We start from the raw sequence: 24,018 nt of genomic DNA, 5'->3' as shown, positions 1-24,018 counted from the left end.
AGTTTTTTTGCCTGAAATTGCCTTGCCAGGAGTTGCCTGAAATTGCCTTGCCTGGAATTGCGTTGGATGGAATTTTCTAGTGTAGAATTGCTTGGAATTGCCTTGCCTGAAATTCCATTGCCTGGAATTGCCTCGAGTTTTCTTGACTGGTATTGCCTTGCCTGGAATTGCCTGGAATTGCCCTGTATGGTATTGCCTTGCTGGAATTGTCTGAAATTGCCTTCCCTATAATTGCCTTGCCTGGAATTGTCTGGAATTGCCTTTCTTGGAATTGCCTATTATTGCCTTGCATGGAATTTTCTTAACTGAAATTGCCTTACCTGGAATTGACTGGAATTGCCTTGCCCAAATTTACCTTGCCTACAGTGGCCTGGAATTTTTTTCTCTGGAATGGGCTTGCCTTGCCTTGCCTTGCCTTGCCTTGCCTTGCCTTGCCTTGCCTTGCCTTGCCTTGCCTTGCCTTGCCTTGCCTTGCCTTGCCTTGCCTTGCCTTGCCTTGCCTTGCCTTGCCTTGCCTTGCCTTGCCTTGCCTTGCCTTGCCTTGCCTTGCCTTGCCTTGCCTTGCCTTGCCTTGCCTTGCCTTGCCTTGCCTTGCCTTGCCTTGCCTTGCCTTGCCTTGCCTTGCCTTGCCTTGCCTTGCCTTGCCTTGCCTTGCCTTGCCTTGCCTTGCCTTGCCTTGCCTTGCCTTGCCTTGCCTTGCCTTGCCTTGCCTTGCCTTGCCTTGCCTTGCCTTGCCTTGCCTTGCCTTGCCTTGCCTTGCCTTGCCTTGCCTTGCCTTGCCTTGCCTTGCCTTGCCTTGCCTTGCCTTGCCTTGCCTTGCCTTGCCTTGCCTTGCCTTGCCTTGCCTTGCCTTGCCTTGCCTTGCCTTGCCTTGCCTTGCCTTGCCTTGCCTTGCCTTGCCTTGCCTTGCCTTGCCTTGCCTTGCCTTGCCTTGCCTTGCCTTGCCTTGCCTTGCCTTGCCTGGAATTACCTTGCCTAGAATTTTCTTGCTTGGAATTTCCTTGCCTGGAATTCCCTGGAATTGCATTGCCTGAAATTGTCTTGCCTGGAATCACCTAGAATTTTGTGGATCTGCCTTTCCTGTAATTGCCATGCCTTGCCTTGCCTGGAATAATTGCCTTACCTTGGCTTTCCTGAAATAATTGCCTTACCTGAAATTATGATGCCTGGAATTTTTTGGAATTGCCTAGCCAAGAAATGCCTTGCCTGGAATTGCTTGGAATTGCCTTGCCTGGAATTGACTAAAATTTTCTCTCCAAATATTGCCTTGCCTGGAGTTAGCTAGAATTTGCTTGCCTGGAATTGCCTTGCCTTTAGTTGCCTGGAATTGCCTTGGCTGTAATTGCCTTGCCTGGAATTGTCTGGAATTGACTTCTTTGGAATTGCCTTGCCTGGAATTGCCTCAAATTGCCTTTCCTGTTCTTGCCTTGCCTGGAATTGCCTGGAATTGCCTTGCCAATAAAAGCCTGAAAATACAATGCCTGAAATTGCCTTGCCTGAAATTGCCTGGAATTGCCATGACTGGAATTACCTTGCTTGGAATTGCCTGAAATTACCTTCCCTGGAATTGCATTGCCTGGAATTGCCTGGAATTGTTTTGCTTGGTATTGTTTTCCTGAAATCGCCTATTATCGCCATGCATGAAATTTCCTTGCCTGGAATTGCCTTGCCTAGAATTGCGTGGAGGCTTGCCTGGAAATTTTTTCCCTGGAATTGCCTAGAGATATTTTGCCTAAAATTGCCTTCTCTGAAATTGCCTGGAATTTCCTTGCCTGGAATTTTCTTGCCTAGAATTACCTGGAATTGCCTTTTGTGGAATTGCCTTCCATGGAATTGTTTTGCCTGGAATTGCATGTAATTGCCTTGGCTGTAATTGCCTAGCATTGAATTACTTTGCCTGGAATTGCCTTTCCTATAATTGCTTTGTCTGAAATTGCCATGACTGAAATTGCCCTATCTAAATTTGACTTGCCTGAAATTGTCTGGTATTACCTTGCCTAGTACTGCGTGGAATTGCCTTGTCGGGAATAGCCTTGCCTGGAATTTCTTGGAATTGTCTTTCCTGGACTTGCCTTGCGTGGAATTTCCTGGAATTACCTTTCCTAAAATTGCTTGCCAAAAATTGCCTTTGCTGTGATTGCTGCGTCTGGAATTGCCATAGTGAAATTGCCTTATGTGGATTTGACTTGCCTGGAATTTTCTGGTATTGCTTTGCATAGAATTGTGTGGATTTGCCTTGCCAGAAATTGCCTTGCTTGAAATTTTTTGGAATTGCCTTTCCTGGACTTGCCTTGCATGGAATTTTCTGCAATTACCTTGCCTAAAATTGCCTTGACAAAAATTGCCTTTTCTGGAATTGCCTGGAATTGCCTGGTCTTGAATTGTCTTTTCTGGAATTGCCTGAAAATGCCTGGCCTGAAATTGCCATGTCTGGAATTGCCTGGAATTCTTTTGAGTGGAATTGCCTGAAATTGAGTTGGCAGAAATTCCCTTGCCTGGAATTGTGTGGAATTGCCTTTTGGGAATTGCCTTACCGTGAATGGCCTGGAGTTTTTCTTGCCTGAAATTGCCTTTCCTGGAGTTAGCTTGAATTGCCTTCCTAGAATTGCCTGGAATTGCCTTGCCTGGAATTGCCTTAACTGGAATTGCCAGGAGTTTTTTTTTGCCTGAAATTGACTTTCCTGGAGTTGATTTGAATTGCCTTGCCTGAAATTGCCTTGCCTGAAATTCGTTGGAATTGCCTTTGCTGGGATTGCCTTGCGTGGAATTGCCTTGCCTGGAATTGCCTGGAAATTCATTCTATGAAATTGTCTTGCATGAAACTTCCTGGTATTGCCTTGACTGGAATCGCCTTGCCTGGAATTGGCAAAAATTGTTTTTTGGTTTTTTTTTTTTTTGAAATTGACTTGCCTGGAATTGCCTTGAATTGTCTTGCCTTGTATTTTCTTGCCTGGAATCGCCTAGTATTGCATTGCATAAAATTTTTTTTGCCTGAAATTACCTTGCCTGAAATTGTGTGGAATTGCCTTGCTTGGAATTGCCTTGACAGCAATTGCCTGGAATTATTTTTACTAAAATCGTCTTGCCTGGAATTGCCTTTCCTCGCCTTGCCATAACTGTAATTTTCTTGCCTGGATTTGCCTTGCCTGGAATTGCCAGGAATTGCCTTGAATTTAATTGCCTTGCCTTTAATGGCCTTGCCTGGAATCACCTTGCCTGGAATTGCTATGCCTAAAATTGCCTTACCCGGAATTGACTTGCCTGGAATTGCCTGATATTGCCTTGTTTAGAATTGCCTGGAATTGCTTTGCATGGCCATTCCTTTCCTGAAATTGCCTTGCCTTGCCTTGCCTGGAATTGCCTTGTCTGGAATTGCCTTGCCTGAAATAAACTGTTGTTTCCTTGCCTGAAATTGCCTTGACTGGAATTGTCTGAAATTGTTTTGCCTGAATTTGCCTTGTCTGGAATCACCTGAATTTGCCTTGCCTGGAATTGCCTTGCTGGGAATTGACTGTAATTGCCTGGCCTGGGGTTGCCTGGAATTGCCTTGCCTGGAATTGCCTGGAATTACCTTGCTTGGAATTGTCTTCCCTGAAATTTCCTTGCCTGAAATTGCCTGGAATTGCCTAAACTGTAATTGCCTTACTTTCAATTGCCTTGCCTGGAATTGCCTTGCCGGGAATTGACTGTAATTGCCTCGCCTTTATTTGCCTTGCCTGGGGTTGCCTGGAATTGCCTTGCCTGGAATTGCCTGGAATTACCCTGCTTGAAATTGTCTTCCCTGAAATTTCCTTGCCTGAAATTGCCTGGAATTGCAGAAAATTGCCTTCACTGTAATTGTTTTGCTTTCAATTTCCTTGCCTGGAATTGCCTTACGTGGAATATACTTGCCTGGATATGCCTGGTTTTACCTTGCTAGAATTGCCTGGAATTTTCTTGCCTTGTCTTGCCTTGCCTGGATTTGCCTGAACTTGCCTTGCGTTTCCTGAAATTGCCTCTCCTTGCTTTGCCTTACCTTGCCTGGAATAATTGCCTTGCCTTGAATTGCCTGGAATAATTATATTGCCTGAAATTGCCTTGATTAAAATTTCAAGGAATTGCCTTTCCTGGAATTGCCTGGAGTTACCTTGTCTGGAATTGCCTTGCAGGGAATTTCCTGAAATTCCCTTGCCTAGAATTGCCTTGCCTGGAATTATCTTGCCTGAAACTGCTTTGAATTGCCTTGCCAGTAATTGCCTTAAATGGAATTGCCTGGAATTGCCTTGCCTGGAATTGACTTGCCTGGATTTATCTGAAGTTGCCTTGCCTGGAACTTCCTTGCCTGGAATTGCCTGGGATTGGCTGGAATTGCCTCACCTAAAATTGTTTTGCCTGACATTCCCTGGAATTGCCTTGTCTGAAATTGCCTTGCCTGGGATTCCGTGTAATTGCCTTACCTGAAATTGTTTTTCCTGTAATTTTCCATAATTGCCATGCCTGGTATTGCCTTGACTAGAATTTCCTGGAATTGCTTTGTGTGGAATTTTCTTGCCTGAAATTTGCTTGCCTTTAATTGCCTTGCCTACAATTGACTGAAATTGTCATGGCTGGAATTGTCTTGCCTGGAATTGCCTTGCCTCTCATTGCCTTGCCTCTCATTGCCTTTCCTGAAATTGCCTGGAATTGCCTTGCCTTAAAATGCCTTGCCTGAAATTGCCTTGATTGGAATTGTCTTGCCTGGAATTACTTTATGTACAATTCTTTTCCCTTAATTGACTGATTTTGACTTTCCTAGCATTGCCTGGAATTGCCTTGCCTTGTTTTTCTTTGCCTGGAATTTTTTTGAATTGCTTTCCCTTGCCTTGCATGGAATAATTGCCTTGCCTTGCATTGCCTGGAATAATCGCCTTGCCTGAAATTGCCTGAAACTGCCTTGCCTGAAATTGCCTGGAGTTGCCTTGCCTGAAATTGCCTTGCCTGGAATTTCCTTGCCTGGAATTGCCTTGCTTGAAATGCCTTGTTATTAATTGCCTCTTCTGGAATTGCCTGAAATTGCCTTGCTTAGAATTGAATTGCCTGATCTTTCCTGGAATGAGCTTAACTGGAATTGCGAAGCCTGGAATTGCCTGGAATAATTTTGCCTAGAGTTGAATTACCTAGAAATGCCTCGCTGGAAATTGCTTGGAATTGTCTTGCCAGGAATTGCCTGGCCTGGAATTACCTGTAGTTGCCTTGCTTGTAATTGCCTTCCCTAAAGTTCACTTTAATTGATTCACCAATATTGTTTTCATGAAATTGCCTGGAATTGCCTTGCCTGCAATTGCATTGCCTGGAATTGCCTAAAATTCCGTTGCCTGAAATTGCCTTTTCTGAAATTTCCTGTAATTGCCTTGCCTGATATTTCCTTGCCCAGAATTACCTGGAATTGCCTTGTGTAAAAATATTTTGCCTGGAATTACCTTGCCTGGAATTGCCTTGCTGAAAATTGCCTGGAATTTCCTGGCCTGGAATTGTCTTGCCTGGAATTGCTTGGAATTGCCTTGCCTGGAATTGCCTTGAATTGCCTTGCCAAGAATTGCCCTTCCTGGAATTAATCTGCCTGGAATTGCCTTGCCTAATGTTGCCTTGCCTGAAATTGCCTGGAATTGTTTTGCCTGATATTTGTTTGCCTGAAATAGCCGAGTATTGCCATGCATGGAATATTCTTGCCTGGAATTGCCTTGCCTGGAATTGCGTGGAATAGCCTTGCCTACAATTGCCTTACCTGGAATTGTCTGGAGTTTTTTTGCCTGGAATTGCCTTGTCTGGAGTTGCCGGGAATTGCCTTGCCTGGAATTGCCTTGCCTGGAAATGCCTTATCTGTAATTGACTTACTTTAATTGCATGGTTTGCCTTGCCTAGAATTGCCTGGAATTGCCTTGCCTTGCCTTTCTTTGCCTGCAATTGCCTTGAATTGCTTTGCCTTGCCTTGCATAAAATAATTGACCTGCCTTGCATTATGGAATAATTACCTTGCCTTGAATTGCCTGGAATTGCCTTGATTAGAATTGCCAAAAAATGTTTTGCCTGGAATTGCCTGGAGTTGCCTTGCCTGGAATCACCTTGCTTGGAATTGCATGGAATTGTCTTGCCTGGAATTTTCTTGTTTGGAATTGCCGGGAATTGCCTTGACTTGAATTGCCTTGCCATTAATTGCTTCTTCTGGAATTGCCTTTCTTAGAATTAAATTACCCGGACTTTCCTGCAATGAGCTTAACTGGAATTTCGAAGCCTGGAGTTGCCTAAAATTTTCTTGCCTAGAATTGCCTTACCTAGAATTGCCTTCCTGGAAATTGCTTGGAGTATTCTTTCCAGGAATTGCCTTGCCTGGAATTGCCTTGCCTGGATTGCCTGAAATTGCCTTGCTTGGAATTGCCTTCCCTGTAAATTCTTAAAATTTCCTTGCCTCTAATTGTCTTGCTTGGAATTGCCTGGAATTGCCATGCATGGAATTGCCTGGAATTTTCTATCCTGGAATTGGCTTGCCTGGAATTGCCTGGAATTGCCTTCCCGAGAATTGTCTGAAATTGCGTTGCCTGGATTTGCCTTGCCTGGAATTGCTTGTAATTGCCTTGCCTGGAATTGCCTAGCCTAAAATTACCTTGCCTGGAATTGCCTGTTATTGCCTTGCCGGAAATTGCCATTTCTGGAATTTCTTGGAATTGCCTCGCCTGGACTTGCCTTGCATGGAATTGCCTGGAACTGCCTTGCAAAAAATTGCCTTGCCAGGAATTCCCTCTCCTGGAATTGCCTGGAATTGCTTTCTCTAGAATTTTTTTTTCTGGAATTGTCTGGAATTTCCTTGCCTGGAATTGCCATGTGTGGAATTGCCTGGAATTCCCTTGCCTGGAATTGCCTTCCCTGGACTTGCCTGAAATTCCATTGGCAGGAATTGCCTTGCCCCTAATTGCGTGAATTTGCCTCCCCTGGAATTGCCTTACCTGAAATTGCCTAAAGTATTTTGCCTGGAATTTTCTTGTCTGGAGTTGCCTGGAGATTCCTTCTCTGGCATTGCCTCAAATTGTCTTGCCTGGTATTGCCTTGCCTAGAATTGCCTTGTGGGAATTGCCTGGAAATGCCTTGTCTGAAATTGCATTGCCTTTAATTTTCTGGAATTGCCTTGACTGGAATTGCCTTGCCTGGAACTGCCTTGCCTAAAATTTTCTCGAATTGTCTTGCCTTGTATTGCCTTGCCTGGAATCGCCTAGTATTTCCTTGCATGAAATTTTCTTGCCTAGAATTGCCTTGCCTGTAATTGCCTTGCCTCAAGTTTCCTTTCCTTGTCTTGCCTTGCATGGAATTGCCTTGCCTGGAATTGCCTTACCTGTAGTTGACTTTCCTGGAATTGCCTGATATTGCCTTCTTTAGAATTTCCTGGAATTGCCTTGCCTGGCCTTGTTTTGCCTTGCCTTGCCTTGCTTTGCCTGGAATTTCCTTGCCTTTTCTTGCCTTAAATTGCCTGAAATTGCCTTGTCTGAAGTTGCCTTACCTGGCATTGCCTTGCCTGGAGTGACCACTAATTGCCTTGCCTGGAATTGCCTTGACTGGAATTGCCTGGAATTGCCTTGCTTGGAATTGTCTTGTCTGGAATCAACTGGAATCGCCTTGCCTGGAATTGCCTTGCCTGGAATTGCCTGAAATTACCTTGCTTAGAATTTCCTTCCCTGAAATTGCCTGAAATTGTTTTGCCTGAAATTCCCTGGAATTGCCTTCACTGTAATTGCCTTGCTTTCAATTGCCTTGCCTGGAATTGCTTAGCCTGGAATTGTCTTACGTGGAATATTCTTGCCTGGAATTGCCTGGTTTTGCGTTGCCTTGAATTGCCTGGAAATGCCTTGCCTTGTCTTGCCTTGCCTTGCCTTGCTTTGCCTGGAATTGCCCTGTTTGCCTTGCCTTACATTGCCTGGAATAATTGCCTTGCCTGGCATTGCCTTGCCTGGAATTACCTTGCTTGGCATTGCCTTGCCTGAAATTGACTGGAATTGCTTTCACTGTAACTGCCTGGCTTTCAATTGCCTTGCCTGGAATTGCCTGGTTTTGCCTCGCCTAGAATTGCCTGGAATTGCCTTGCCTTGTCTTGACTGTCCTGGATTTGCCTTATCTGCCATTGCTTTGCCTGGAATTGCCTTGTTTGCTTTGCCTTGCCTTGCCTGGAATAATTGCCTTGCCATGAGTTGCCTGGAATAATTGCCTTGCCTGGAATAGCCTGGAATTGCCTTGATTAGAATTGCCAGGAATTGCCCTGCCTGGAATTGCCTTGATTGGAATTGGCAGGAATTTCCTTGCCTTTAATTTCCTTGCCTACAATTGACTTGACTGGAATTGTCTGGAATTTTCTTGCCTAGAATTGCCTGGATGTTTTTTGATAGAAATAGACTTGTCTGGAATTTTCTTGGCTGGAATTGCCTTGCCTGGAATTACATGGCCTGTAATGTCCTTACCTGGAATTGCGTGGAATTGCCTGTAATTGCCTTACCTGGAACTGACTAACCTCAAATTGACTTGCCTGGAATTGCCTGGTTTTGCCTTGCCTAGAATTGCCTAAAATTGCCTTGCCTGGAATTGCCTTCCCTTGCCTTGCTTTGCATTGCCTTGCCTAGAATAATTACTTACCTGTTTTGCCTAGAATATTTGGCTTGCATGGAATTGCCTGAAATTGCCTTGATTAAAAATGCCTGGACTTTCCTTGCCTGGAATTGATTGGAGTTGCCTTGCCAGGAATTACCTTGCCTGGATTTGACTGGAATTTTTTTGCCTTGAATTGCCTTGTTTGGAATTGCCTGAAATTGCCTCGCCTGGAATTGCCTGCAATTGCCTTGACTGGAATTGCCTTGCTTGGAATTGCTTTGAATTGCCTTCCCAAAAATTGATTTGAATAAAATTGCCTGGAATTACCTTGCCTGAAATTGCGTTGCCTGGAATTTTCTTTTCTGGAATTGCATGTAATTGCATTGCCTGGATTACCATGCCAGGAATTGCCTGGAATTGCGTTGCCTAAATTTGCCTTGCCTGGATTTTTTGTAATTGCCTTGCCTGAAATTCCCTACCTGGAATGGCCTTGACTGAAAATACCTTGCCTGAAATTGACTGCAATGGTCTTGCCTGGAATTTCCATGTCTGGAATTGACTGGAATTCACTTGTGTGAAATTTCGTTTTCAGAAATTGCCTAGAATTGCCTTGCCTGGAATTGCTTCCAATTGTCTTGCCAGGAAATGCCTTGCCTGGAATTTCTTGTAATTGACTTGCCTGGAATTGACTGGAATTGCCTTGTCTAAAATTGCCTTCCTAAAAATTGTCTCTCCTGGAATTGCCTGAAATTTCCTTGTTTGAAGTTGCCCTTTCTGGAATTGCCTTGCCTGGAATTGCCATGTCTGGAATTTCCTTAAATTCCCTTGCATGGTATCACCTTGCCTAAAATTGACTTGCCTGGAATTGTGTGAAATTGCATTGGCAAAAATTGCCTTGACTGGAATTGCGTGGAATTGTCTTGCCTGGAATTGCCTTACCTGAAATTGCCTAAAGTTTTTTTGACTGGAATTGCCTTGTTTGGAATTGCCTTTTTGCAGTTTCCTGAAATTATTTTGCCTGAAATTGCCTTGATTGGAATAGAAGTTTCTTGCCTTGCCTTGCCTGGAATTGCCTTGCTTGAAATTGTCTTGCCTGGAATTGTTTGAAATTGCATTGCCTGAAATTGCCTTGCCTGGAATTGCCTGGAATTTTCTGTAATTGTCTTGACCGTAATTGCATTGCCTTGAATTGCCTTGCCAGGATTTGCCTTGCCTAGAATTGCGTTGCCTGGAATTGCTTTGCCTGGAGTTGCCTTAGCTGGAATTGATTTGCCTGTAATTGCCTAATACTTCCTTTTTGAGAATTGCTAGAAATTGCCTTGCCTTGCCTGGTCTGGCCTTGCATTGCCTGGAATTGCCTTGTATTGCCTTGTTTGAAATAAATGTCTTACTTTGCCTTGCCTGGAATTGCTGTGCATGGAATTGCTTGGAATTGCCTTGCCAGGAAATGTCTTGCCTAGCATTGCCTTGTCTGGAGTCACCTGGAGTGCCTTGCCTAGTATTGCCTTGCCTAGTATTGCCTTGCCTGGAATTGACTGGAATTGCCTCGCCTAAAATTTCCTTGTCTGGAATGGCCTGGAATTGGCTTGCCTGGAATTGCTGGAAGTTGTTTTTTCTGAAATTGACTTGCCTAAAATTGCCTCGAATGGCCTTGCCTGGTATTGTCTTGCCTGGAATTGCCTGGAATTGCCTTTGCTCCAATTGTCTGGAATTGGCTTACGTAGAATTGCCTTTCCTATACTTGCCTGTAAATGGCTTGCCTGGAATTGCCTATCCAGGAATTGTCTTGCGAAGAATTGGCTGGACGTGCATTGCATGAAATTGCCTGGAATTGCCTTCCCTATAAATGCCTTGCCTGGAATTACCTTGAATGGATTTCCCTTGCTTGGAATTGCCTGAAATTGCCTTCCAAATTGCCTTTCCTAAAATTGCCTGGAATTGCCTTGTATGGAATTGTTTGTTCTGGAATTGCCTGGAGTTGCCTTGCCTAGAATTAGCATGTCTTTAATTTCCTGGAATTCCCTTACCGGGAATTGCCTTGCTTGGAATTGCCTTGAATTTCTTTGACTGGAATTGCCTTTCCTGGAATTGCCTGGAATTGCCTTGTATGGAATTGATTTTTCTGGAATTGCCTGGAGTTGCCTTGCCTAGAATTAGCATGTCTTTAATTTCCTGGAATTCCCTTACCGGGAATTGCCTTGCTTGGAATTGCCTTTTCTGGAATTGCCTTGCCTGAAATTGCCTTCCCTGGAATTTCCTTTGCCTGAATTTGCCTGGAATTATTTTGCCTACGACTTCCTTGCCTGCAATTGCCTGGAATTGCCTTGCCTCCCTTGGCCTTGGCTGAAATTGCCTGGCCTGAAATTACCCTGCCAAAATTGCCTTTTCTATCCTTTCCATGCCTGGAATTGTCTTACCTTGAATTAACTTGCCTGGAATTCCCTGGAATTGCCCGGAATTGCGTCGACTGTCATTGCCTTATCTTGAATTGCCTTGCCTGGAATTGCCATTCCTGGAATTGCTTCGCATGGATTTGCCTTGTCTGGAATTGCCTTGCCTGGAATTTCTTGGAATTGCCTTGCTGGGAATTGCCTTGCCTGGAATTGCCTTTCTTAAAATTGCCTTGCCTGGAATTTTATTTCCTGGAATTGCCTGGAATTCCCTTGTCTATAATTGCATTTCCTGGTGTTGCCTGGAATTGCCATGTCTGGAATTGCCTGGAATTGCATTGTCTGTAATTGCCTTGCCTGGAATTGCCTCGAATGGAATTGCCTGGAGTTTTTTTGCCTGGAATTGCATTGCCTGGAAGTGTCTTGCCTGGAATTGCCCAGAATTGCCTAGCCTGAAATTGCTTGAAATTGCCTTGCCAGAAAAATGGCTTGCCTAGAATTGCCTGTAATATCCTTGACTGGAATTGCCTTGCCTAGACTTGCCTTGCCAGGAGTTCCCTTGCCTAGAATTGCCTGGCCTGGAATTTAATTGCCTTGCCTAGTCTTGTCTGGAATTGCCTGGCCTGAAATTGCCTTAGCTAGAATTGTCTTTCCTTGACTTGCATTGCCTGGAATTGTCTTGCCTGGAATTGCCTTGCCTAAAACTGCTTTAATTGCCTTGATTGAAATTGCCTTGCTTGGAATTGCCTGAAATTGTTTGTAATTGACTTGACTGTAATTCCCTTGCTTTGAATTGATTTGCCTGAATTTTTCTTGGTGGAATTTCCTTGCCTTGCCTTGCTTTGCCTGGAATTGCGTTTTCTTGTCTTGTCTTGACTGAAATAATTGCCTTGCATTGTGTGGCATGGAATAATTGTCTTGCCTAGAATTGCCTTTATTGGAATTGCCTAAAATTTCCGTGCCTGAAATTGCCTGAACTTGCCTTGCCTGGAATTGCATTGCCTGGAATTGCCTTTCCTTTAATTGTCTTGCTTGGAATTGCTTAGAATTGTTTTGCCAGAAGTTGCCTTGCCTGGAATTGACTTGCCTGAAATTACCTTGCCTAGAAATGCCTGGAATAAACTTCCCTGGAATAAACTTGCTTGGAATTGCCTTGCGTGGAATTGCCTAGAAATGCCTTCATTAAAATTGCATTGAAATGCCTTGCCTAAAATTGTTTTTCATGTAATTGCCTGGAATATCCTTGGCCAAGAATCGCCTTGCTTGGAATTGTTTGGAATTGCCTTACCTGGAATGGCCTTTCCTTGAATTGCCTGGAATGGCCTTGCTCGGGATTATCTTTCTTAAATTGCCTGTAATAACCTTCCCTGGAATCTCCTGGAATTGCCTTGCCTGAAAATGTCTTGCCTGGAATTTTCTGAAGTTGCCTTGCCTGGAATTGCCTTGACTTGGGTTGCCTGGATTTGCCTTGCATGGAATTGCCTTGTCTGGAATTGCCTTGCCTATAATTGCCTGGAATGGCCTTGCCTGGAATAGCCTTGCCTGGAATAGCCTTGCCTGGAATTGCCTGGAATTGCCTTGCCTGGAATTGTTTGAAATTGCCTTGCCTGGAATTGTTTTGCCTGAAATTTCCCGGAAATCCCTTGCGTGGAAATGCCTTGCCTGGAATTGCTTCGAATGTTTTGCCTGCTATTGCCTTGTCTGGAATTGTCTGGAATTGCCTTGCCTGGAATTGAATTACCTAGAATTTTTTGAAATTGCCTTGACTGGAATTCCCTTGCCTAGAATTGCCTGAAATTGCCTTCCCTGGTATTGCCTTTTTTGGAATTGCCTGAAATTCCCTTGCCTCCTATTGCGTTGCCTGAAATCACCTATTATCACCATGCATGGAATTTCCTTGCCTGAAATTGCCTTGCCTGAAACTGCTTTGCCTGGAATTTCCTTGTCTGCCATTTCCTGGAGTGGCCTTGCCTTGCTTTGTTTTGCCTGGAATTGCCTGTCCTGAAATTGCCTTTCCAGGAATTGCCTTTTCTTGCCTTGCCTTGCCTGGAATTCCCTTGCCAGGATTTGCCTGGAATTACCTTGCCTTGCCTTTTGCCTGAATTTGCCTTGCCTTGCCTTATCTTGCCTGAAATAATTTTCTTACCTTGCTTTGCCTGGAATAATTGGCTTACCTGGAATAATTGGCTTGCCTGGAATTGCCTGGAATTGCCTTGATTGGAATTGCCTGGAGTTGTCTTTCCTGGAATTGCCTGAAGTTGCCTTGCCTGGAATTGGTTTGCCTTCTATTGCCTTAATTGAAATTGCCTGGAATGGCCTTTCCTGGAATAGTCTTGCCTCGAATTGCCTTGCCTGGAATTGAATGGAATTGCTTTGGCTGAAATTGCCTAACCTGGAATTGCTTGGAATTGCCTTCCCTGAAATTGCCTTGCCTGGAATTGCCTGGAATTGCATTGCAAGGTATTGCCTAGCCTGGAATTGCCTTGAATTCCCTTGCCTGGTATTGCATTGCCTGGAATTGCCTGAAAATGCCTTGTCTGGAATTGCCTTGCCTGGAATTGCCTAAAATTGCCTTGTCTGAAATTGCCTTGCCTGGATTCTCATGGAGTTGCCTTTCCTGAAATTGCCTGGAATTCCCTTGTTTGGAATTGCCTTTCCTGGAATAGCCTGAAATTGCCTTGCCTGCAATTGCCATGTCTAGAATTGCCTGCAATTTCCTTGCTTGGTATTACCTTGCCTGGAATTGGGTCAAATTGCATAGGCAGGTATTGCCTTGACTGGAATTGCCTTTTCTGGAATTGTCTGGAGTTTTTTTTTTTGCCTGAAATTTGCTTGCCTAAAATTGCTTTGCCAGGAAATTCCTTTCCTGGAATTGTCTTTAATTGCCTGGTTTGAAATTGCCTTGACTGGAATTGCCTTTAATTGCCTTACCTTGACTAGAATTGTCTTGCCTGGGATTGCCTTGCCTGGAATTGCCTTATCTGGAATTGACTTACCTGTAATTGCCCGATATAGTTTTGTTTACAATTGCCTTGAATATTTTTGCCTGGCCTTGCCTTGAATTGCCTTTCCTTGCCTTGCCTTGACTTGCCTTGCTTTGCCTGGAATTGCCATGCCTTGCTTGCCTGGAATAATTGCATTACCATGCCTTTCCTGGAATAATTGCCTTGCCTGGAATTGCCTTGTTTTGAATTGCTTAAAATTGCCTTGACAGAAAATGCCTTCCCTGGTATTGTCTGGAATTGCCTTGCCTGGAAATCCCTTTCCTGGAATAACCTGGAGTTCTTTTGTCTGGAATTGCCTTGCCTGGAGTTGACTGGAATGGCCTAGGCTAACATTGCCTTGTCTGGAATTGCCTGGAGTTGCCTTGGTTGGAATTGCCTTGTCTAGAATTGCCTTGATGGAATTGCTTTGCCTGAAATTGCCTCGAATTGTTTTGCGTGCTATTGCCTTTCCTGGTATTTCCTTGCCTGGAATTGCCCAGAATTGCCTTTCCTGGTATTGCCTTGCCTGGAGTCACCTAGTATTGCCATACGAGGAATTTTCTTTTTTGGAATTGCCTTGCCTGGAAATGCCTGAAATTGTCTTGTCTGGAATTGCCTTGCTTGCAATTGCCTGGAGCTGCTTTGCCTGGAAATGCCTTGTCAGGAATTGCCTAGAATTCCCTTGCCTGGGATTGCATTGCCTAGAATTGCCCTGCCTGGAATTGCCTGCAATCGCATTGCCTGAAGTTGCCTTGCCTGAAACTGCCTATATTGCCTTGACTGTAATTGTCTTGCCTTGAATTGCCTTTTTTGGTATTGCCTTACCTGGAATTGCATTGCCTGAAAATGCATTGCCTGGAATTGCTGTACCTGGAATTGACTTGCCTAAAATTTCCTGATATTTTCTTGTTTAGAAATGCCTGTAATTTCTTTCTCTGGTCTTCCCTTACCTGGGGTTTCTTTGCCTTGCCTTGCCTTGCCTTGGTTTGCCTGGAATTGCTTTGCTTTGCCGTGCCTGGAATAATTGCCTTACCTTCCCTTGCCTGGAATAATTGCCTTGCCTGGAATTGCCTTGCCTTGAGTTTCTTGGAATTGCCTTTGCAGGAAATGACTTTACTGAAATTGCCTTGCCTGGAATCACCTGAATTTGCCTTGCCTGGAATTGCCTAAAATTGCCTTGCCTGGAATTGGCTGTAATTCCCTTGACTGTTATTGCCTTGCCTTAAATTGATTTGCCTGGAATTGTCATGTCTGGAATTGCCTTGCTTATTTTCCTTTGCCTTGAATTGTTTTGCCTTGTCTTCCCTTGCCTTGCCTGGAATAATTGTGTTACGTTGCCTGGCCTGGAATGATTGCCTTGCCTAGAATTGCCTTCATTAAAACTGCCTGAAATTTTTTGCCTGGTATTGCCTGGATTTGCCTTGCTTTTAATTTTAATTGCCTTGCCTGGACTTGCCTGGAATTGCTTAAAATAGCTATGACAGAAATTGCCTTGCCTGGAATTGCCTGGAATTAACTTGGCTAAAGTTACCTTGACTGAAATTGCCTGGAATAACCTTGCCTGGAATTGCCATGCTTGGAATTGCCTGGTATTGCCTTTCGTGGAGTTGCCTGGAATTGTTTCACTTGAAATTGCCGGGAAATGCCTTGCCTGAAATTACCTTGCTGAGAATTGCCTGGAATTGCCTTTTCTGAAATTGCCTTGCCTGAAATTACCATGCCTGGACTAGCCTGGAATTGCCTTGCCTGGAATTACCTTGCCTGAAATTCCCTGGTATTGCCTTGTGTGGAATTGCCTGGAATTGCCTTTCCTGAAATTGCCTGGAAATGCCTTGCCTAAAATTGCCTTGCCTAGAATTGCTGGGAATTGCCTTGCTTTCAATTGCCTGGAATTTCCTTGCCTAAAATTGCCCTGCCTGGAATAGCCTGAAATTGCCTTGCCTGGAATTAACTTGTGTGAAATTGCCTATAATAGGCTGGCATGGAATTGCCTGAAACTGCCTTGCCTGGAATTGTCTTGCCTGGAATTATTTGGAAGTGCTTTGCCTGGAATCGCCTTGCCTAAAATTGCCTGAAATTGTCGTGCCTGGAATTTCTTTTCCTGGAATTGTCTAGAACTGCCATGACTGTAAATGCATTGCCTTGAATTGCCTTGCCTGAAATTGGATTCTCTTAAATTGCCTTCCTGGATCGACTTGCCTGTAAATGCCTGGTATTGCCTTGCCTACAGTTGCCTGGAATTTCCTTGTCTGGAATTGCCTGTCCTGAAACTGCCTTGCCTAAACTTACTCTGCCTGAAATTGCCTGGCATAAAATTGCCTTACCTGGAATTGCCTTTTCTTGCCTTACCTTGCCTTGAATTGTCTTGCCTGGAATTGCCTTGCCTGAAATTGCATAAAATTGCCTTGTCTGGAATTGCCTTTCCTGGAATTGCCTTGCCTGGAATTCCTTTAAACTGCCTTGCCTGGAATTGCCTGTCCTGAAATGGCCTCACCTAAACTTGCCTGGCTTGGGATTGCCTGGCATGAAGTTGCCTTGCCTGGAATTGCCTTTTCTTGCCTTACCTTGCCTTGAATTCTCTTGCTTGGAATTGCATGAAATTGCCTTGCCTGGAATTGTCTTGCATGGAATTGCTTTAAACTGCCTTGCCTGAAATTTCCTAGTCTGGAATTGCCTCGAATTGCCTTGCCTGGAATTGCCTTGCCTGGAATTGCCTGGTATTGCCTTGACTAGAATTGCATGGAATTGCCTTGCCTTGCCTCTCATTGCTTTGCCTGGTATTGGTTTGCCTGAAATTGCCTGGAATTGCCTTGCTTGGTATTTCCTTGCCTGGAATCACCTGAAGTTGCCTTGCCTTGAATTTTCTTGCCTTGCCTGGAATTGCCTTACCTAAAATTGCCCTTCCTGGAGTTGCCTGGAATTGCCTTTCCTGTAATTATATTGCCTGGAGTTGCCTGGAATTGTCTTGCTGGAATTTTCTTTCCTGGAATAGCCTGGAATTTCCTTGCCTCGTATTGCCTTCCGTGGAATTGCCTGGAATTGCCTTGCCTAAATTTTCCTTAGTTGGAATTGCCTGGAATTGCCTTGCCGGGAATTCCCTTGCCTGAAATTGTTTGGAATTACCTTGCCTGGATTTGCGTTGCCTAACATTGCCTGGAATGGCCTTGACAAGAGTTGCCCAGTCTGGAATTTCTTGAAATTGCCTTGCCTGCAATTCCCTTGCCTTTAATTGCCTAGAATTGCCTTACCTAAAATTGAATTGCCAGCAATTGCCTTTCCTTGAATTGCCATCTCTGAAATTTTCTGGAGTTGCCTTGTCTGAAATTGCCTAGCTTGGAATTGCCTGGAATTTCCTTGCCTGGAATTGCAATGCCTTGAATTGCCTAAAATTTTTTTGCCTGAAATTTTCTTGCCTGGAATTGCCTAAAATTGCCTTGTCTGGAATTGTTTGGAATTGGCTTGCCAAAAATTGCCTTTTTGGATTTGTTTGAAATTACCATGCATAAAATTGCCTTCCCTGGAATTTCATGGAGTTGGCTTGCCCGGAATTATCTTGCCTGGAATTGCCTGTGATTGCCTCGTCTAAAATTGCCTTTCCTGGAGTTGAATGGAATAGCCTTTCATGAAATTGCCTGGCCTGGAATAACCTGAAATTGCCTTGCCTGGAATTTCCTTGCTTGTAATTGTCTGGAATTGCCTTGCCTCATATTGCCTTGCTTGTAATACCTGGAATTGCCTCGCCTCGATTTGCCTTGACTGGAATTGCCTTGAATTGCCTTGCCTGGAATTCCCTTACCTAAAATTGCCTGAAATTTTCTTTCCTAGAATTTTTTTGCCTGGAATTGCTTAAAATTGCGTTTCCAAAAATTATCTGGCCTGAATTTGCCTGGAATTGTCTTGCCTACAATTGCCTTGCCTGGAATCACCTAAAGTTTCCTTGCCTTGAATTGCCTTGCCTGGAGTTGCCTGGAATTGCCTTGCCTGGAGTTGTCTGGAATTGCCTTTCCTAAAATTACCTTACCTGGAATTGCCTCTCCTGGAATTTCCATGCCTGGCATATCCTGGAATTTCCTTGCCTCGTATTGCCTTCCGTGGAATTGCCTGGAATTGCCTTGCCTAAATTTTCCTTAGTTGGAATTGCCTGGAATTGCCTTGCCGGGAATTCCCTTGCCTGAAATTGTTTGGAATTACCTTGCCTGGATTTTCGTTGCCTAACATTGCCTGGAATGGCCTTGACAAGAGTTGCCCAGTCTGGAATTTTTTGAAATTGCCTTGCCTGCAATTCCCTTGCCTTTAATTGCCTAGAATTGCCTTACCTAAAATTGAATTGCCAGCAATTGCCTTTCCTTGAATTGCCATCTCTGAAATTTTCTGGAGTTGCCTTGTCTGAAATTGCCTAGCTTGGAATTGCCTGGAATTTCCTTGCCTGGAATTGCAATGCCTTGAATTGCCTAAAATTTTTTTGCCTGAAATTTTCTTGCCTGGAATTGCCTAAAATTGCCTTGTCTGGAATTGTTTGGAATTGGCTTGCCAAAAATTGCCTTTTTGGATTTGTTTGAAATTACCATGCATAAAATTGCCTTCCCTGGAATTTCATGGAGTTGGCTTGCCCAGAATTATCTTGCCTGGAATTGCCTGTGATTGCCTCGTCTAAAATTGCCTTTCCTGGAGTTGAATGGAATAGCCTTTCATGAAATTGCCTGGCCTGGAATAACCTGAAATTGCCTTGCCTGGAATTTCCTTGCTTGTAATTGTCTGGAATTGCCTTGCCTCATATTGCCTTGCTTGTAATACCTGGAATTGCCTCGCCTCGATTTGCCTTGACTGGAATTGCCTTGAATTGCCTTGCCTGGAATTCCCTTACCTAAAATTGCCTGAAATTTTCTTTCCTAGAATTTTTTTGCCTGGAATTGCTTAAAATTGCGTTTCCAAAAATTATCTGGCCTGAATTTGCCTGGAATTGTCTTGCCTACAATTGCCTTGCCTGGAATCACCTAAAGTTTCCTTGCCTTGAATTGCCTTGCCTGGAGTTGCCTGGAATTGCCTTGCCTGGAGTTGTCTGGAATTGCCTTTCCTAAAATTACCTTACCTGGAATTGCCTCTCCTGGAATTTCCATGCCTGGCATATCCTGGAATTGCCTTGCCTCGTATTGCCTTGCTTGGAATTTCCTGGAATTGCCTTGCCTAGATTTTCCTCTCCTGTAATTGCCTGGAATTGTGCCAAAAATTCCCTTGTCTGGAATTGTTTGAAATTGCCTTGCCTGAAAGTGCCTTGCCTGGAATTTCTTGAAATTACCTTTCTTAAAATTTTCTTGACTTTAATTTCCTGGAATTGCCTTGCCTAAAATTGAATTGGCAGAAATTGCCTTTCCTGAAATTTCCTGGAATTGACTTCCCTGGAATTGCCTTACTTGGAACTGCCTTTCTTGGAATTGCCTCGTTTTTCCTCCCCTAGAATTGCCTAGTCAGGAATTGCCTGGAATTCCCTTTCCTGGATTTGCCTTGCGATAAATTCAATTGCCTTAAATTGCCTGGAATTTCCTTCCTTGGAATTTTTTTGCCTTTAATTGCCTTGAATTGCACTGCCTAGAATTGCCACGCTTGGAATTGCCTGGAATTGCCTTGCCAGAATTACCTTACCTGGACTTGCAAAAATTTGCCTTGCCTCAATTGCCTTGTGAGAATTGCCTTGCCTGGAATTATATGGAATTGCTTTGCATAAAGTTTCCGTGCATGGAATTGCCTGGAATTGCCATGCCTGGAATTGCCTTGCCTGGAATTACCTGGAATTGCCCCGGCTAAAATAGTTTTGACTGAAATTGCCTTGCATGGAATTGCCTTTTTTGTAATTGCCTGTAATTCCCCTACCTGAAATTGCTTTATGTGGAATTTCCTATAATTGCCTTCCCTCGTATTGCATTGCATGGAATTACCTAAAATTTCCTTGCGTGGCATTTTCTTGCATGGAATTGCCTTGCCTGAAATTGCCTTTCCAGGAATTTTCTGGAATTTTGTTTTCACGAGTAGCCTTTCATGGAATTGCATGTAATTCCCTTGCCTGGAATTGCCTGGAATTGCCTGGCCGAAAATTGCCTTGCCTGGAATTGCCTTGCTTGGAATTGCCTGGAAATGCCTTGCCTAAAATTGACTTGGCTGCAAATGTCTGAAATTGCCTTGCCTAAAATTTCCTTGCCTGGAATTGGCTGGAATTGCCTTGACTAGAATTGCTTTGCCTGGAATTGCTTGACCCTGTATTGCTGGGAATTGCCTAGCCTGGAATTGCCTACAATTGCCTTGGCTTGAAGTGCCTTGCTTGGAATTGCCTGGAATTGCCTTGCCTGAAATTACCTAGAATTTCCCCTCCTAAAATTGTTTTGCCTGGAATTTCCTTGCCTGGAATTGTTTTGCCTGGAATAGCATGGAACTGTCTTGCCTGGAATTGCTTTCAGTGGAATATCCTGGAATTGCCTTGCCTTGTATTGCCTTGCCTGGAATTGCTTCAAATTGCCTTGCATGTTTTTTTGTTTGGAATTTCTTTGCTTGGAATTGCCTGAAATTGTCTTCCCTGGAATTTCCTTGCCTGGAATTGCCTTGTCTGGTATAGTCTGGAATTGTTTTGCCTCGGATTGCCTTTTCTGGAATAGCCTGGAATTGCCTGTAATTGCCTTGTCTGTAACTGCCTTGCCTTGAGTGGCCTTGCATGGAATTGCCATGCCTGGAATTGCCTTACCCAGAATTTCCTTGCCTGGAATATCCTTAGGTGGAATTGCCTTGTCTTGAATTGCCTTAGGTGGGATTGACTTGCATTAAATTGCCTGGTATATACTTGCTTTAAATTGCTTAAAATTTTCTTGCCTGGAATTGTTTTGCCTTGCCTTGCTTTGCCTGGTATTGCCTTGTGTTGAATTGCCTTGCCTAGAAAAATTGTGTTGCCTTGCATTGCCTTTAATAATTGCCTTGCCTGGAATTGTCATGATATTAATTGCCTGGAATTGCTTTCACTGGAATCGCCTGGAGTTGCCTTACCTGAAATTGCCTTGCCTGGAATTGCCTTGCCTGGAATTACCTTATCTAGAATTGCCTGGAATTGCCTTGCCTGGATTTTCCTTGACTTAGATTGCCTTGCCTAGCCTTGCCTTGCCTGGAATTGCACTGCCTGAAACTGCCTGGCTTAAAATGGCCTTGCCTTGCCTGGACTGTAATTGCCTTGCCTGGAATTGCGTTGCCTAAAATTCTTTTGCCTTGCCTTGTCTTGTCTGGAATTGCCTTGCCTGGTATTTTCCTGCCTTGTCTTGCTTCGCCTGGAATTGCCTTCCCTGGAATTGTTTTGCCTGGAGCTGCATGGAATTACCTGTAATTGCCTTGCATGGATTTGCCTTGTCTGGAATTGCATTGCTTGGCATCGCCTTGACTGGAAATGCCTTGCCTAGGCTTGCTTTGCCTGGAATCGTATTGCCTGGAATTTCCTGACCTGGAATAGCCTTGCTTTGCCTTGCCTGGCATGGAATTGCCTGACATGAAATTGCCTCCTGGAATTGCTTTCCTTGCTTTCCCTAGCTTGGAATTGTTTTGCCGAGAATTGCCTTGCCTGGAATTGACTGGAATTGCCTTGCCTGAAGTTGGCTTGCCTGGAATTGCCTTGCATGGAATTGCCTGGAATTGCCATGACTGTATTTACCTTATCTTGTATTGCCTTTCCTGAAATTGATTTGCCTGGAGCTGCCTTGACTGGGATTATCTTGCCTGGAATTGCCTTGCCTGTTATTGCCTTGCCTTGCCTTGCCTTGCCTTGCCTTGCCTTGCCTTGCCTTGCCTTGCCTTACCTTGCTCTGCCTGGAATTGCCTTGGCTGGAATTGCTTTTCTGGCAATTGTCTTGCCTTGCCTTGCTCTGCCTGGAATTGCCTTGGCTGGAATTGCTTTTCCGGCAATTGCCTTGCCTTGCCTTGCCTTGCCTTGCCTTGCCTTGCGTTCCCTTCCCTTCCCTTCCCTTCCCTTCCCTTGGCTTGCCTTCTTGCCTTGCCTTGCCTTGCCTTGCCTTGCCTTGCCTTGCCTTGCCTTGCCTTGCCTTGCCTTGCCTTGCCTTGCCTTGCCTTGCCTTGCCTTGCCTTGCCTTGCCTTGCCTTGCCTGGAATTGCCTGGAATTGCCTTGCCTGGAATTGCCTTGCCTGGAATTGCCTTGCCTGGAATTTCCTTTCCTTGAGTTGACTTGCCTTGAGTTGACTTGCCTTGCTTTGTCTGGAATTGCATTGCCTGTCCTTGCCATGCCTTTCCTGAAATAATTGCCTTACCATGCCTTACATGTAATAATTGCCTTGCCAGGAATTGCTTGGAATTGCTTTGCTGATATTGCCTTGCCTAGAATTGCTTGGAATTGCATTGCCTGGAATTTCCTTTCCTGGAATTGTTTTTTCTGGAATTGCCTGGAATCACGATGCCTGGAATTGTTTTTTCTGGAATTGCCTGGAATCACGATGCCAGGAATTGCCTTGCCTGCAATTGAGTGGAATTGTCTTGCCTGGAATTGCATACGTGAAATTGACTTCAGTTGCTTTTCCTGGAATTGCCTGGAAATGCCTTCTCTGGAATTTCTCTGCCTGAAATTGCCTTAAATTGCCTTCAATGAATTGCCTGGAATATTTCTAGCTAAAATTGCCTTGCCTCGAATTACCTAGAATTGCCTTACCTGGAATTACCTTGCCTAGAAATGCCTTGCCTCGAATTTCCTTGCCTGGAATTGCCTTGCCTGGTATTTCCTTGCCTGGAATTGCCTGGCCTGGAATTGCCTATAATTGCCTTGCATAGATTTGCTTGGAATTACCTTGGCTGAAATTGCCATGCCTGGATTTGCTTGGAATTGCCTTGCATGAAATTGCCTAGAATAACCTTCCCTGGAATTGCCTTCCCTGGAATCGTCTTGCCTGGAATTGCCTTGCCTGAAATTGCCTTGCCTTAAATTGGCTTACCTGGATTTCCCTTGACTGGAGTTGCCTAAAATTGCCTTGCCTGTAATTTCATTGCCTGGATTTGCCTTGCCTGGAATTGCGTATAATTGTCTTGCCTGAAATTATTTCTCCTGGAGTTGCTGGAAATTGCCTTCCCTGGAACTGCCTGGAATTGCCTTGCCTAAAATATCCTTGCCTGAAATTACCTGAAATTGCATTGCCTGGAATTCCCTTCACTGGAATAGCCTGGAATTGCCTTTTCTGAAATTAACTTGCCTGAAATTTTTTTGTCTGGATTTGTTTTGCCTAAATTTGCCTTGAGTGGAATTGCCTTGCTGAGCCTTTCCTAGCCTGGAATTGCAATGCCTGGGATTGCCTGGCCTGGAATTGGCTTAACTTGCCTGGAATTGTTTTTCCTGGAATTGCTTCTTCTTGCCTTACCATGCCTAGAATGCCTTGCCTGGTATTTCCGTGCCTTGCTTTGTCTTGCATAAAATTGCCTTGCCTGGAATTGCCTTGCCTAGAATTTCCTGAAATTGCCTGTAGTTGCCTTAACTGTAATTGCCTTGCCTGCAATTGCCTTTCTGGAATTTTCTTGCCTGAAATTGCCTTGACTGTCATTGCCTGGCATGGAATTAACTTGCCTGGAATTGATTGGTATTGCCTTGCATAGAATTGCTTGAAATTGTCATGCTCGGAATTGTCTTGCTTTGCTTTGCCTTCCCTTTCCGGGAATTGCCTTGCCTTCCCTTGCCATGCTTTGCCTGGAATTGTTCTGCCTTGCCTTACATTTCCTTGCCTGGAAAAAATGCCTTGCCTTGCCTTGCCTGGAATAATTGTCCTGCCTCGAATTGACTGAAATTGTTTTGATTGGAACTGTTTGAAATTACCTTGCCTATAATTGCCTTGCCTGGAAAGGCCTGTAATTGCCTGGCCTGGAATATTTTTGCATGAAATTGCCTTGCTTTGAATTGTCTTGACCGAAATTGCCTGGAATTGCCTTGCCAAAATTTCCTTTCCTGGAATTCCTGGAATGTACTTGCCTGGAATTCCCTTTCCAGGAATTGCCTTTTCTGAAATTGCCTGAAATTGCTATACTTGGAATTAAATTCCAA

Source organism: Callithrix jacchus, chromosome 17 (genome assembly GCF_049354715.1).
Source record: "Callithrix jacchus isolate 240 chromosome 17, calJac240_pri, whole genome shotgun sequence".
Lineage (NCBI taxonomy): Eukaryota > Metazoa > Chordata > Mammalia > Primates > Cebidae > Callithrix > Callithrix jacchus.
This window is presented reverse-complemented; position numbering follows the sequence as displayed.